The 13,942-nt window shown below is 42.5% G+C and overlaps 1 protein-coding gene across 11 annotated transcripts in view; it reads right to left on the bottom strand.

Annotated features, from left to right (window-relative positions):
* Positions 1-13,942, bottom strand: part of OTUD7A (OTU deubiquitinase 7A) — a 229,788-nt gene that overhangs the window by 52,932 nt on the left and 162,914 nt on the right. The window lies entirely within an intron of this gene.

Genomic DNA, 13,942 nt, shown 5'->3' with positions numbered 1-13,942 from the left:
CAGCAGCTTGGGGCCAGATGAGAGGTGCCCGTCCATGGCTGCTGCAGCTGGGGAAGTTGTGCATTTCCCCCAGGTGGGAGACAGACACACTCTGAAATATATAGAAGACTACAGCAGTCCCTTTCTCTACCTCTACCCTCGCAGGCACAATGGGGATGTAGCTGTCCCGATCCACATCTCTGGCCCCTTGCTGCCCCATGTGAGTATTCTGCAGTATAACTCCCTCCTGCCAGAGCCTTCCCTTTCCATTTCATGAGATCTAATTGAATTCGAGGCATATCCCATTATCCTGGCATACCATAACTTAAAGGTCAGAGTTTGGTTAAGACAAAGCTGTACACCAAATTTGGTGGTCCGAGTTCTTAACATTTAGGAGGAGCTCTTGAATAAATAATGGACTCATGGGCAGACAGACAGGCAGATGCACATCTCTAAAATATAGAGTAAAAGATGGACACATCTGCGTTGGATTATATTGGTCCAGGTAGGACCTGTCTGGTCCGGCACCCTCAGGACCTGCCTGATCCCAGATGAGGGAGTTTGCCAGACCAAGGGAGGTCATTTCTGACCCCCCCTGCTACTGGCCCCCCACAGTCCTCTGGTTTAGAGAGGTTCCACCTGTAAGAAAGAGGCCTGCTTAATATGGCCTCATGGTAACAGAAAGCCCTGTATTTCTATTTTTCAACCTAACCAATACATTCATCTACCAATTACATGAATTCTGGTGGAGGGAGTTAAAAAAGCAGCTTAAGTGAAGTCCCATATGGAAATAGAAATCTTTGAAACTGGTTTATTTCTGTTTTTCAAGACAAGATTAAGGACAAGCAAGATATTTTTCTCGCTCTCATATCTATATCTCCAGTTTGTCTTCCATTCAGACAGTGCCGTCATTTTCACCTTTCCTATTTATTAGTTTCATAATAGATGTTTTGGCTGTGTGGTCAGCTCCCCATTTCTCCCATCTTCACAAAGGGACACCTTTTCTGAGGGGCAGTAAAACGTTGTGGTAGTGGCACATTTCACTCACCTGTAGCTAGGGCTGCTGGAACAAATTTTGTAGCGGGGATGCTGAGAGTTACAGAACCAAGCTGTAAACCCTGAATATAAATAAACCACTTCAAACCAGAGGATGCACCTTTAGTTGTCAGCACCAATTCTTGAAGCCAGACACTATGGTCATCCTTGGAAATCTACCTCTTTTGCCTCAGATTTTTTTATTATTTAATTTTGAAGGTACAAAGCACCACTTAAAACCCCCCCACTAATATCTGGTTAAGAAAAACTATTAAGTGCAACCGTAAAAATGATACTAATACCTCCACTGCTCTTGGGGAAACTAACTCTTCGAGAGTAAGCCCGACATGAAAACTTTATGGGACCTTTGAACATTTTGTGACATATTTAAAACTTTCTCTTGAACACAAACTGTCCCAGGTAGCTGTGCCCGTGGACAGATTAAGCTCAAGGCCCCGGGACCTGAGCAGGTGAGCACAGATATTGAAGGCTTCAGAGACACACACAAGGACATTCTTGAAATCTTTTAATATGGATTACAGAGGTGTCCAAGTTGTGCCAAGGGGCAACTTGTAATCCTCAAAGATGACTGTGTTTAGAAGAAAAAGTGTATTTGACTATGAACTGAAAAGCAATCCTGAGTTATAAACCAAGACTATTCTGGCTGCTCTGATCCTGATTTTTTGCTGGGCTGGGGGTGAGGGGAGGCGAGAGATAAGAGCTGACTGCCTTAACCCTTAATGACTTAGTGCTTAGTGACTGCCGGGGAAAGCAGCAGCAGAGACTTGTGGACGGTGTTAGCTTCCTTTGCATTGCCTAAGTGGCACAAAGCAAAATGCAGAACAAGGCGGGGAGTGCATTGATTTGGAGCATTTTGACCTTTCTGAAATAATATGTTTGACTGGCAAGCCAAAGGACTGGACCACAGAAGTATCACATGGTTTGATATACAGTAGACTGCATAATGAAAGAATGTATTTGATGTTTAATCCTAATCTTTAATGTCCTCATACAAAATGCAGTCAAAATGCAGACAAAAGATCATAATAGGCAACAAAACTGACAGTGTTAAAAGACTGGCGTGCTGTTGCTTTCAGCTTTATTGTGGTGCATTATGAAATAACCCTCATCCACTCTACTGAACAGTCATCGCTACACTTAAGAGCAGTTCTAATTAATACAACAGTTGAACGCCTGATATTAAAGAACCTCTATGGATTATGTATGTACTGTGCCTTAGGGACACGTTCCTGTCTCTCTTTATTCTTAATGTTATATATTTTTACTCATTTCACATTCCAATCAATGAAATGTTGTACATCCTTATTTATGAAGAATTAATGTCTAGCAGCTTGCATGGACTTGGTGCATAGTCACTTATTAATTACGTCTCTCAGCAGGGGGAAAGGAAGAGTTACTCATGAAGTGCCCTCAACAACTTTGGAAAACCTAGCTGGACACAGTTTCACAGTAAAGCTAGATCCCACTATGAATCCCTCCAGGGCAAATATGAGCTCCCAGATATGATAAGCCACTAAACATACACGGTAAGAACACAAATATAAACCATTTCAAGAAAAGGGCACTACACAGGGAGAATAATGTAGAGGGGTAAATGTGGGCAATTCAGTTTAGAGCAGTGATTTTCAACCTGTGGAGGTCCGTTAGCTGACTCCTGGAGGACTGCAGACTACGTCTAAGGGGTCTGCAAAAGGTTACTGTTACCATGAAACAGTGATTGTCAACCTGTAGTTTGTGGACCCCGAGGGTCTACAGACTATGCATAAGGTGTTCAAAGGGGTCCATACTTCCTTTTGAAAATTTACAGGGGTCCACAAATGAATAGAAGGTTGAAAACCACTGCTCCTGAGCATTCTCATAAAATTCTAGCTAATGCTGACTAGGGATGTATTATAAAACCCTGTTTAATTGGTTAACAGGTTAAACTTGATGTTCAACCTGTTAACTGGTTGAACACGGATGGGCGATTCAACAGAGGAGGGATGGGGGGCTTGCTCCTGCCTTCCTGGGCTGGAGGGGCCTCCCACCCACCGCAACTGGGCAAGAGTCCCCCTCACAAGCAGAGGCTGCTCCAACCCAGCTGAAGCAGCCCCTGTCCACAGTGGGCCCCATGGGACTGGAGCAGTCCATGCCCGCGATGGGAGGGAAGCTGTTTCAGCCCTCACCAGCTTACCGGTTCTGGTTAAAATCACTCATTAAGGGTGATGGTTACAGATTATCCTTTCATATCCCTAATGTTGACCAGGGACTAAGCAAGTAAACACACTGCTGCAGATATCACAAAGAGCATCTCAAACTTCTACATATCTGCCTTTTAGACCACTGCAACAGTAGGCCTTTCACTTCTTTGGACAAGTTATTTTTCTAGTGATCCAGCTATCCCTGCATAAGTCCCAAAACAAGTCTAGTACTAGATATTCTTCTCAGCCTCAAAAAGACTCTCATCCACTATTGCTAATCCTCTAGAAAGTCTTCTGTATGACCTGGCATGCAAGTCGCATCTGGTACCCACCACTTTTTACCCATTATATAATATTATATATAAACACCAACAGCTGGAGGAATGTTTTTGGCAACCTCTCCATGCCTAACCTCGATCAGTCAATCTCAACATGAGTTTCTCATACTACGGTGAGTGGGGGAGGCCAAACAGAAAAAAACAGTCCAGAGGCATCTTCAATCTTACATGAGAAAATACAGAAGCGGTTCACTTTTTACCCAGTAAATTGTTAGTGATGATTCATTCAAGGATTATCACCCTCTCCTCCTCTGCTCCTACTTTTGTAAAATGAGTCTCTCTCCTCCTACTATGAGTGCTATTATTATACCACAACTGACCTGAAAAATTCCATTTCTTATCATTAAGATCTCTACATGCTGAAATCAGAAAAATTAGGATAGGCTGATGTGGGAAATTTGATTTCCTGATGGATGCAAATGTGTATGAATTTTGAAGGAAGATCTGCTCCTAAATATAATCAGTAATATTGCCTGTTGTATAAGTATATGCTTTTCATTTTCATGACAGTAGAAGCCAATGCCAATTTAAAGTCTGTCATGAATAAAAATACGTTATTTGAAAATATGACAGGTGATCATGATCATTTTAAAATACACACAGAATGATGGAACAACTTCATTGCATGAAAAAAAAGGCAATTATAGTTCATGGTCTGAAGATTGTTTTAAGCAGCTGGAATTGAGTAATTTTTGGAAATATTTTTTAACAGAGACCTGCAGAGTCAGGACTTGATCAAACAATCAATATCTTTCTTTCATAATCCTATAATATTCTAAAATCTGTACATTACAAACTCTTTAATCACTAGGAAACAACTCAGTCCTTTAAGAATTAGAAGGATGGATCATTCAATGTGCTATGAGCGCTCCCGAATAGCTGGAAGGTTGGAGCCAAGGTTCAGCAAAGCCATCCTGCTATCAGTCCCTTCTAAAGCTTAGGCAGACAAGGCGGGTGAGGTAATAACAAAACACGCCGCTTTAAAAGCTGTAGAGTATGCCATCTTGTTGGAGCCCTGTTAGTCCCAGCATGTTAGAGAGCCTACAGTTGGACTAATAAAGATATTACCTCACCCACACTGCCTCTCTAATATCAGGGGACCAACCTAGCAACAGCATCACTACATACGTCTGTAGTTTATAAAGCTGTAAGTTTTGAAATTTAATTTTGCATTCCATGTACATCTAAAAATGTTTAGATTTGGTTCTTCCTGTTTATAAATATTTACCTTACAAATACTGTAAACACAAGAAAAAATAGCTTTCTACAGCCTAACATTAATCATTAAGTGACCTGCTGTATTTTTTTTTCCGACACAGCATTGTGATCATGCTGTACATCCATACACCCACAGTATGTCCTTCAAAGAAAGGACTTTCATGTAAGAGTTCTTACCTTTATTTTAGGGGATATGAAATCCACATCCTAGCAGTGCCTGAGAGGCTATTCATCATTTACTTATGTCCTCGAAGTGCAGCATTGCGCCATGCATGAGGGAACGCACAAAACTGCACCATCAAATTAAGTGTTTCTCTTTTGGCCTGGTGTATAAGTGCTACAGACAATTACACAATCCAGCATCGAAAATGCAAATGAAACAAAAAATGTTAAAAAAAATAAAATGAGGCAGAGGGATCTGCCTTGATCAAACTGGCTGCATATCACTTAGACATGTGAGTCGTCATGTAGCGTTTTTCAGTTGTTCTGTAATACAGTCTCACAAATTAAGAAGTTACAGCACTGTCCATCACCGTATGGCAGAGCATTTGTCATTGATGCTAGAATTCAATTATGCAAGCATGCATTTTTAGCCTGGTACTCAGGAAATGAATGCAGATCTTCCAGAATTATGAATGGGTTTTGCTTTTTGCCCTGCACACTCTTCTGCATAAATCTGTTCCCAGAAAAGTAAAACATTGTAACATTTCCAAAAGACAATTATATTTTTGGCCTTTTATCAACTGCTTGGAAGCACAAAGTTTCAGATTTCCTTGGGCTTTCCTCCTGGGATATGAACAACTGTAATCCAGACCCAAATAACTGTGCTAGGCTCTTTATAGGCCTCACCCATTAAGAACTATTACAGAGTTTAGTTTAAGATCAGGCACGCTGATTATCTTGGCACTGGTCCATAGGTATCTTAAATTGTTATATTCTGTTATAGTGAAGCATAGTAATAAAAACATTTTGCTTTTGTTCAATTAAAACCTGATGTAAACACATTAATCTTAACTACCCTGCCTATCAAACTGAGAGTTTTCTCTAGAGCCCATCATCATAGTAGCTCCCTGCCTCATTTCAGCATCCCAGTCCCAGCCTAACAAGAATTATTGTGGATTTTGTAGCATGTCTCCCCTACTCCAATGGGGACGGGACATACAGAGAAACATCAGAGGATGAACATACACGCATGTGCATCTGTTTATGTGAGAAGTCTTCCACTTGTGTAATCTGAATGCCATGCTGTTAGGGCTCACAGATCTGCCTCCCACCCCCGCCCCATGGCATGCAAGCATTCAGGTCACATAGCATTTGTGGTACCCAGAGTTGCAAGGCAGATGGTGACACAATCCCTCACTGGTCTGGACTGACCCCCAAAATATCACATTCTCCATCATACCCAGAAATATAGACTTCCAGGACCAGTGGTACTTTCAAAAGCACTTTTCAAATGTCCCCTCGGGTGACTTGTGTGTCTAACTCACTTAGGCACTTTTGAAAATCCCATCCGTAATATATTAACACTATAACACTTCCCTTCTTACTTTTCCCATTCTCTGCTTTGAGCTCTGCATTCTTGTCTGACACCTTTTAAATCAGAATTTTGAAGTACTCTCTCTGTCTCCTTGTAAACCAAAGGTGGGGAACCTAAGGCCCTTGGGCCAGATGCAGCTCCTGGCTTGCCTGGATCTGGCCCCCAAGGTTCAGTGTTCGCCTCAGCATTGGGGAGTCTGCACTAGCACTCCAGCCCTCCCCCTGCGGCAACACCGCAGGGCTGGATCACACAGAATCTACTAGGCTGGGCTCCCCTAGGCTCTGGTGCATGAGGGGAATGTGGGGAGTGTCTTTCTCAGGGTACGTCTAGACTACCGGGTTTTGTCGACAGAAGTTTTGTTGACGGTATCTGTCGACAAAACGTCTGTCGACAAAGAGCGTCCAGACACATTGAGTTCTGTCGACAAAGCAAGCTGCTTTGTCGACAGAACCCTGTAGTCTAGACGCAACCCTACAGGCAATAACACCTTCTGTCGACAGAACTCTGTCGACAGAAGGTGTTATGCCTCGTAAAATGAGGTATACCAGCGTCGACAAAACTGCTGAGTTCTGTCGACGTTATGTCGACAGAACTCAGCGGTAGTGTAGACGCTGGTATAGTTTTGTCGACAAAAGTCCACTTTTGTCGACAAAACTCAGTAGTCTAGACACACCCTCAGTCAGGAGGACGCTTCTCTCCCAATCCAAAAAAGGTTTCCCACCCCAATGTAAGCAATATCATTCCATACACCTTCTCTGGTGGCCTGAGCCTGTTCCCCGCAAAGGGCCATCAAACTAGGCCCTCTGGTAGTGAAATACAATACAGATTATGTTGCTAGATACATTACTGAAACAATTAAATATCTGTGAAAAAGAAAGAAAGAAAGAAAGAAAGAAAGAAAGAAAGAAAGAAAGAAAGAAAGAAAGAAAGAAAGAAAGAAAGAAAGAAAGAAAGAAAGAAAGAAAGAAAGAAAGAAAGAAAGAAAGAAAGAAAGAAAGAAAGAAAGAAAGAAAGAAAGAAAGAAAGAAAGAAAGAAAGAAAGAAAGAAAGAAAGAAAGAAAGAAAGAAAGAAAGAAAGAAAGAAAGAAAGAAGCCACCAATGCAGCAGAGAAAGAAAAGGAATGAAAATGGATTTTTTGTATTTCTGGAATAGAAGCCAATGAAAGGTCAGACTTACAGGAAGCACATGGAGCCTACATTTTTTAGTATTATTATTTCTACCAAGAGGAATGTGCCTTTGATCTGCAAGAACATTTTGCCCACTATTCTAAAGGATGCTCTTGTAGCTTTGAGTGAATCTGATGGACGCATACAAGAATATTTAAGAACATAAGAACGGCCATATTGGGTTAGACTAATGGTCCATCTAGCCCAGTATCCTGTCTGCCGACAGTGGCCAATACCGGATGCCCCAGAGGGAGGGATCACAACAGGTAACCCTCACATGATCCCTGACCTGTCACCTACCTCCAGAGAAACAGAGGCTAGGGGCACCATTCCTACCCTTTCTGCCTAATAGTCATTGATGGACCTAACCTCCATGAATCAATCTACCTCTTTTTTGAACCCTGTTAAAGTTCTAGTCTTCATCAAATCCCCTGGCAAGGAGTTCTACAGGTTGACTGTGCACTGAGAGAAGTCAGTTTGTTTTAAACCTGCTGACAATTTCATTTGGTGACCCCTAGTTCTTATATTGTGGGGATAAGTAAATAATTTTTCCTTATTCCCTTTTTCCACACCAGTCATGATTTTATAGACCTTTATCATAACCCCCCTTAATCTCCTCTTTTGTAAGCTGAAAAGTCCAAGTCTTTTTAATCTCTCTTCATATGGGACCCATTCCAAACCCCTAATCATTTCTGTTGCCCTTTTCTGTACCTTTTCCAATGCCAATGTATCTTTTTTGAGATGAGGTGACCACATCCATATGCATGTGGGCGTCCCATGGTTTTAGAGAGGTTTTATATAGATTTCTTAAATACATTAGCCTTACACATTCTGTAGCAATCCTTAGTATCAAAACCCAAAGAATTCAAGTAGTCAGCAATGACCCTTCTGTGGAATTCAAGAGGCTGGGGGACGGAAGCCCACGTGATACCCTCAGAATGCCAACAATCACAGGGCAATTCCCTGTCGCAAGCCAAGGAGTCAGCAGATGTCAAAAGCAAAAGGCTGACTCTTTGGGCTAGTTCAACACTAGGAGTGACACTACTGTACCACTGTAGTGTGTCTGGTGAAGACATTCTCTGCTGATGGGAGAGCTCTACCCAAGAGACGGTGGCTATGTCAGTGGGAGAAGCTCAGCTACCAATGTAGTGCTTAGGTGGGTGTAACTTATGTTGCTTTGGTGTGACAAGTGACCTAAGTGGCACTATGTACAAACTCTTTGTTTTTCCTATATGGAAAAGGGAAATAGAGCAGATTCCTTACCCGGTATTACAAGAGCTCTGATGGAGGAACTTTTCCTAAGCTAATCAAGTAAATGTTCTACTTAGAACAACCTGGGAAAAGAAAAAACTTTACAATTTGAGGCAAGAATGTTACGAGGCAAAACATACACCGTACTTTGTACAGACCTAAAAGAGAACGTCAGCTCTAGATGGATGAAAGGAGTGGACTCAGGATCAAATTCGCTGATTCACAGATTTTAAGGTCAGAAGGGATCATCCAGTCTAACCTCCTGTATAACACACACTCCAGGCCTCCCCTAATTAATTCCTGCTTCAAGTCCAAAAGCTGGGGTTGAATCAGCACATTTTTTACAACAAATATCTAATCTTGATTTACACATTTTCAGTAATGGAAAATCCACCTTAACCCTGCTTCAGTTGTTTCAATGGTTATTTACTTTCCTCTTAAAATGTTGCACCTAAATTTGTCTCGCTTCAGTTTCCAGCCACTGGATCCTGTTAAACATTTGTTTGCAAGACTGAAAAGCAGGCTACCAGCAAATTTCCCCATGTAGGGTTTCATACTCTGTGATCAGACGTATAGATCACTTCTGCTTACATTATGCCTGATTTGGTTTTCAGAAAAACAGTCATTAAAAATAAAGTGCCTAAAGATCACTGTGCTAGCTTGACAATAGTGTTTTCTGCTGTTATATAGGAGGCCTGTGAAAATGGATGGATTATGGAGCTGATGGTGGAAGGAGTCAGTTTACATTGATTTCCCTGCCCTTCCCCTTTAGGTTGGTAATTAGAAATCCACCTGTATTGAGCGAGGGAAGCAGGCTATATAATCATTTCATGCTAATCATTCACATGAAGGACTGAGTGCTGCTACTGACTGGATGCTAACCCTACTCCTCCTCTTCACCTTGTCTTCCGTAATAACTAACAACAAACAGAAAATGCACCAACATACATCCTAAAATAAATATACTTTGTATATCAGATGATTGTTTCTCGAGTAGCAAATAGAAATGGTTTTATGGCCCCTCTCTCTCACCGTAGTTGGACAAAGACCATGTGGTAGAGCTGAGGATCTGGCATTCACTTGCTCTAGTTTTCACTGTATTGTATTTCGATGCTATGGATGCAACTTCTAGTTCTGTAAAATTGTGTGTTTTTATTAAACATGCATTATATTAAATTTGAACTGAAGCTTAAAATCATTATAGAACTGATATAGATGTACTTATTTCATGCTTCATTCATCAGATGAATGTGCTTATTAAAACACAGTATGTTATTTACTTTACTTTAAGCATATTTTATCAATTGACTTTCATGGCTGATTTATACGTCCAAACTAGTAATACATTAAGATTAGGGATTTAATTTTTTTTTCACAGCAGCAATGAAATGCTGCATTTCAAGGATTAGACAAGGTTATAGTCAGTGCATGAAAAATATATAAACTTGTTTCTCATGTAAAATGAAAACAAATTTCAACACATATTTTCATGAATTAATTATGGAGAAAGACTACAGTATGGATTTCCCACGAGTATTGGAATCTTAATTGTATGATTATGATTGGAAGATTAATTGCATGCATTCACTGAGAGTTGTGCAGGTGTCGCAGTGCACCAGCAGGTTCATAGTACAGGATTGTGACCCACTAAGTGCCTAGCCTTGCCTTAGGCCCGGATGTATTGTCACAAAATGACTGGCCTGAATTTTTAAAGCTTACTCTGAATGGTTTGTTTTTTCTTGAGGGTCCATTGTTTACTTCTCACCATAGCAACGTGGGAAATAATTACTATTCTGGAACTTAAAAACCTAGGAGGACAATTATGTATTTTGAGCACAATGCAGCTTAAGCTGTCAGGAAACCATATATATTGAATTATGATGCTAAAGGTAACAATTTAATGGAAAAAAAGAGATAATTCTGACAACTTCCATAGTAGAGCAAATTATTTGTTAAACATTTCCCACAGCTACAGAAAAATTCACAACCCCCTTAAAGCCTAGCTAGAAATCAGAGTTTATTCCTGTATTGTATGCCCCTTGTTTTAAGTTAAAACATACAATTTTAATCATCAGTCTAGTCATAATTAATTTCTGTTTTAACCAAAAAAAGAGGTATAAAATAGAGCTGTGGAAAAGAATGAGCCTATTCTAAGATCACTTTGTTCTCTTGCAGCCAATACATAGATCAAGGACAACAAACTGAGCCAATATACTGAATGCAACGAGTGAAATGTAACTCTTTCTTTAGTATGGCTGCTATTTTGCACCATATGGAAGCTCCTAATTAGGGTGATCTGATTTCATGGTTGACTAGAACTGGAAAAATAACTTGGAAGAATTATTCACAAATATTTACTTGAACAAAAATTGGACTGGAACTTTACTTTTGTGGTTTGCCCAATCCGTGAGGGATCTAGAGACGTGAAAAAATACAGGTTAAATACTTTTGACCTTCAAAAGCAGTTTTAGTCTGGATTCAGTTTAATTCTTGGTCAACAATTTGATTCAGTTTTTATTCTACTCCATTGTTTGTCCATGTCTATTCTTATTAAGTTTTTATTATAACTGCTCAGGGGCCTGAGATATAAAATTCAGGTCTGGATGTCAACAGTCCTCATCCAAACTTCAACGGTATTCATATTCAGGGTTTTGCACATTACTTGTTCATCTATAATGTGAAATTTAGACCCATGTTTGGGTCAGGATTTTATATACCCTATAGTCATGGGGTATATACATTGGATTTGGGTTTCCAGCTCATTCCATTTCTAGCTAATCTCTCTATATATTTAGAGAGTTTGTGCATCTGTCTGTCTGTGAGTGTATCCATCTGGGAATCTGTTTGTTCAAGAACTCCTCCTAAACGATAACAACTAAGACCACCACATTTGAACCAAGGTCAGGGTTTGGTTGTGCCAGGAAAATGAGATTGTTTTCCATAACATGGAACAGGAGGGAGCTGATTGAAAGAAGAGCTATATGTAGAGTGAGCACTCGGGCAGCAAGGGTGGGGGACAGCCATACTGCAGGGTGACCACAGAGGGCAGATGCCCCAGCAGGAGAGTGGCCAAGTGGGGACGGGGCTTTCCACATGACCAGCTACTGGACTGGGTAAAAGACCTTCTGTCCCAAACAATGCCAGATGTGGGCGGGGGGAGGGGGGAAGAGAGGGAAGCCCACCCATCCACCAGCCATGCCATGACTCCCCGGGACCACCCCTAGGCCAGGCAGCAAAGCCCACCCCCACAAGAAATGCTCCCCTCTCCCCAAGCAGAGGCCAGGCCTGGGAACTGTGGCCTTGCCCTGAATCAGCTTCACGCTTGGGAGGGGGCACTGCTGAACCCTGCCACCCTCATAGAATCATAGAATCATAGGACTGGAAGGGACCTCGAGAGGTCATCGAGTCCAGCCCCCTGCCCTCAAGGCAGGATCAAGCTCCGTCTACACCATCCCTGACAGATGTCTATCTAACCTGTTCTTAAATATCTCCAGAGAGGGAGATTCCACCACCTCCCTTGGCAATTTATTCCAATAAATAAATCCTTCTGTCCCAAACAATGCCGGGTAAGGGCGAAGCCGGAGGCTGGGCCGGCTCCCAGAGTCCCCTCTCCCGGACCAACTGGAGGTTCAGGGTGTATCAGAGGCCAGGCCCAGGCCCGAGTCCGGCCCCCAGTTCCCTGGAGCTCCCCCCCCCCCCGGAGGACCACTGGCTGGGACCCTCGGGGGAGCTGCCTCCAGAGCAGCACCACCCTTGCCACCACAGGTAGCACTGATAAGCTCCCCGCTAGGTCTCCCAGCCCCCTGCTCTGAGTCCCTTGCCCTGAGTCTTGCACCTCTCAGCTCCTGCCTTGAGCCCCCATTTCCTTTCCTCTGCCCTGAGCCTTTCCCCCCACTGAACCCTGTGGGTTTACATGGGGGTGTACGTGGGGGTGTACTTGAGTCCTCCACCCCCTATCTCGCTCCAGGATCCTCCTCCCACTGCCCTGAGCCCCCTCACCACTCCCACCCCGCCTCACCTCTGCACCCTCACCCCTTACCCTGAGCTCCCATTCCCTGCACCAACTATGGCACCCCGAATCTCTGCCCTCAGCCTCCCCACACTCAACTCCCTGCCCTGAGTCCAAGTCCTGCCCTCATTCCAATGCCCTCCAACCCCTTCCCTGAGCCCCGAGCCCTTGTAATCCTCATCCTCACTCCTGACCCTCCCCCCTACCCTGTGCCCCACTCCCTGACCTGACTCCAGCCCCCCACACCCAAACCCCTGCCCTGACTCATGTACCCCACCCTCTTTCCTGAGCTCCCCTCACCCTGTGCTCTGAGCCCCTCACCACTGGCTCACTCCTACACCCCCACTCTCTGTTCTGAACCCCCATCTCTGTTCCCTTCCCTGAGCCCCTGCCCCATCAACACTGAACCTTGTTTCCTGAACCCACCCCCTGCTCTCACTCCAGCACCCGCCACCCCTTGCTCTGAGCCCCCCTACACCCAAAACTCTTCCCTTACCCTCCCAGCCCCCATTCCCTGCTCTGAGCTCCTCACCCAACCCCTTCCTGATACATTTAAATACAGCATGCACATTTTCCTCTTAATTTTCAAAAAGAAAATACTAACCATTACTATAGTTAAGGAACAGAGCAACACTGGGTAAATCTGTTGGTAACTTTATATTAAATGAAAATATAGTGTTTTTAAATAAGTCATTGCAAATAGATCCAGTATTAAGTATGTTGCATTAGGAAAAACATTTACATATTATGCAACATGTGCTGTATCAGCAACAGATAGTGCTGCTCAATGAAGATTTGAGACTTTAAGGCCAAGACTTTATGACATGTAATTTTGCTTGATTTTCAGAAGTACTTTTCTTCTAGCACACGGGTTAGTAGACTCAGTTGGCTCCATATTTTAACAGATGGCTTAATACACAATTTTAAAATGACATGACGCCATGTACACCCCCATGTAAAACCAAGATGCAAGCAACTCATGCACGACAGAATTTTCAGTATAGGTGAGGAAAAAGAAAAACATATTGCGCTGTTACGGATATAATTCTGATACAGTGTTTCTGATAAATTCTTGGGCAAATTCTACTTAACTGACAAAATGTATTTCAAAATTACAAGGTTTTGATGGAAGATTAAGGTAAGGGAAGATAACAGACATAGTTGTGATACTGATGTTCTATTTATGCCAGTGTAGAAGGAGTATGCT

The sequence above is a fragment of the Pelodiscus sinensis genome, chromosome 14, assembly GCF_049634645.1.
Source record: "Pelodiscus sinensis isolate JC-2024 chromosome 14, ASM4963464v1, whole genome shotgun sequence".
In the NCBI taxonomy this organism is placed as follows: Eukaryota; Metazoa; Chordata; order Testudines; family Trionychidae; genus Pelodiscus; species Pelodiscus sinensis.
The sequence above is the reverse complement of the archived record's forward strand: the minus strand, read 5'-3'. Positions and strand labels throughout refer to the sequence as shown.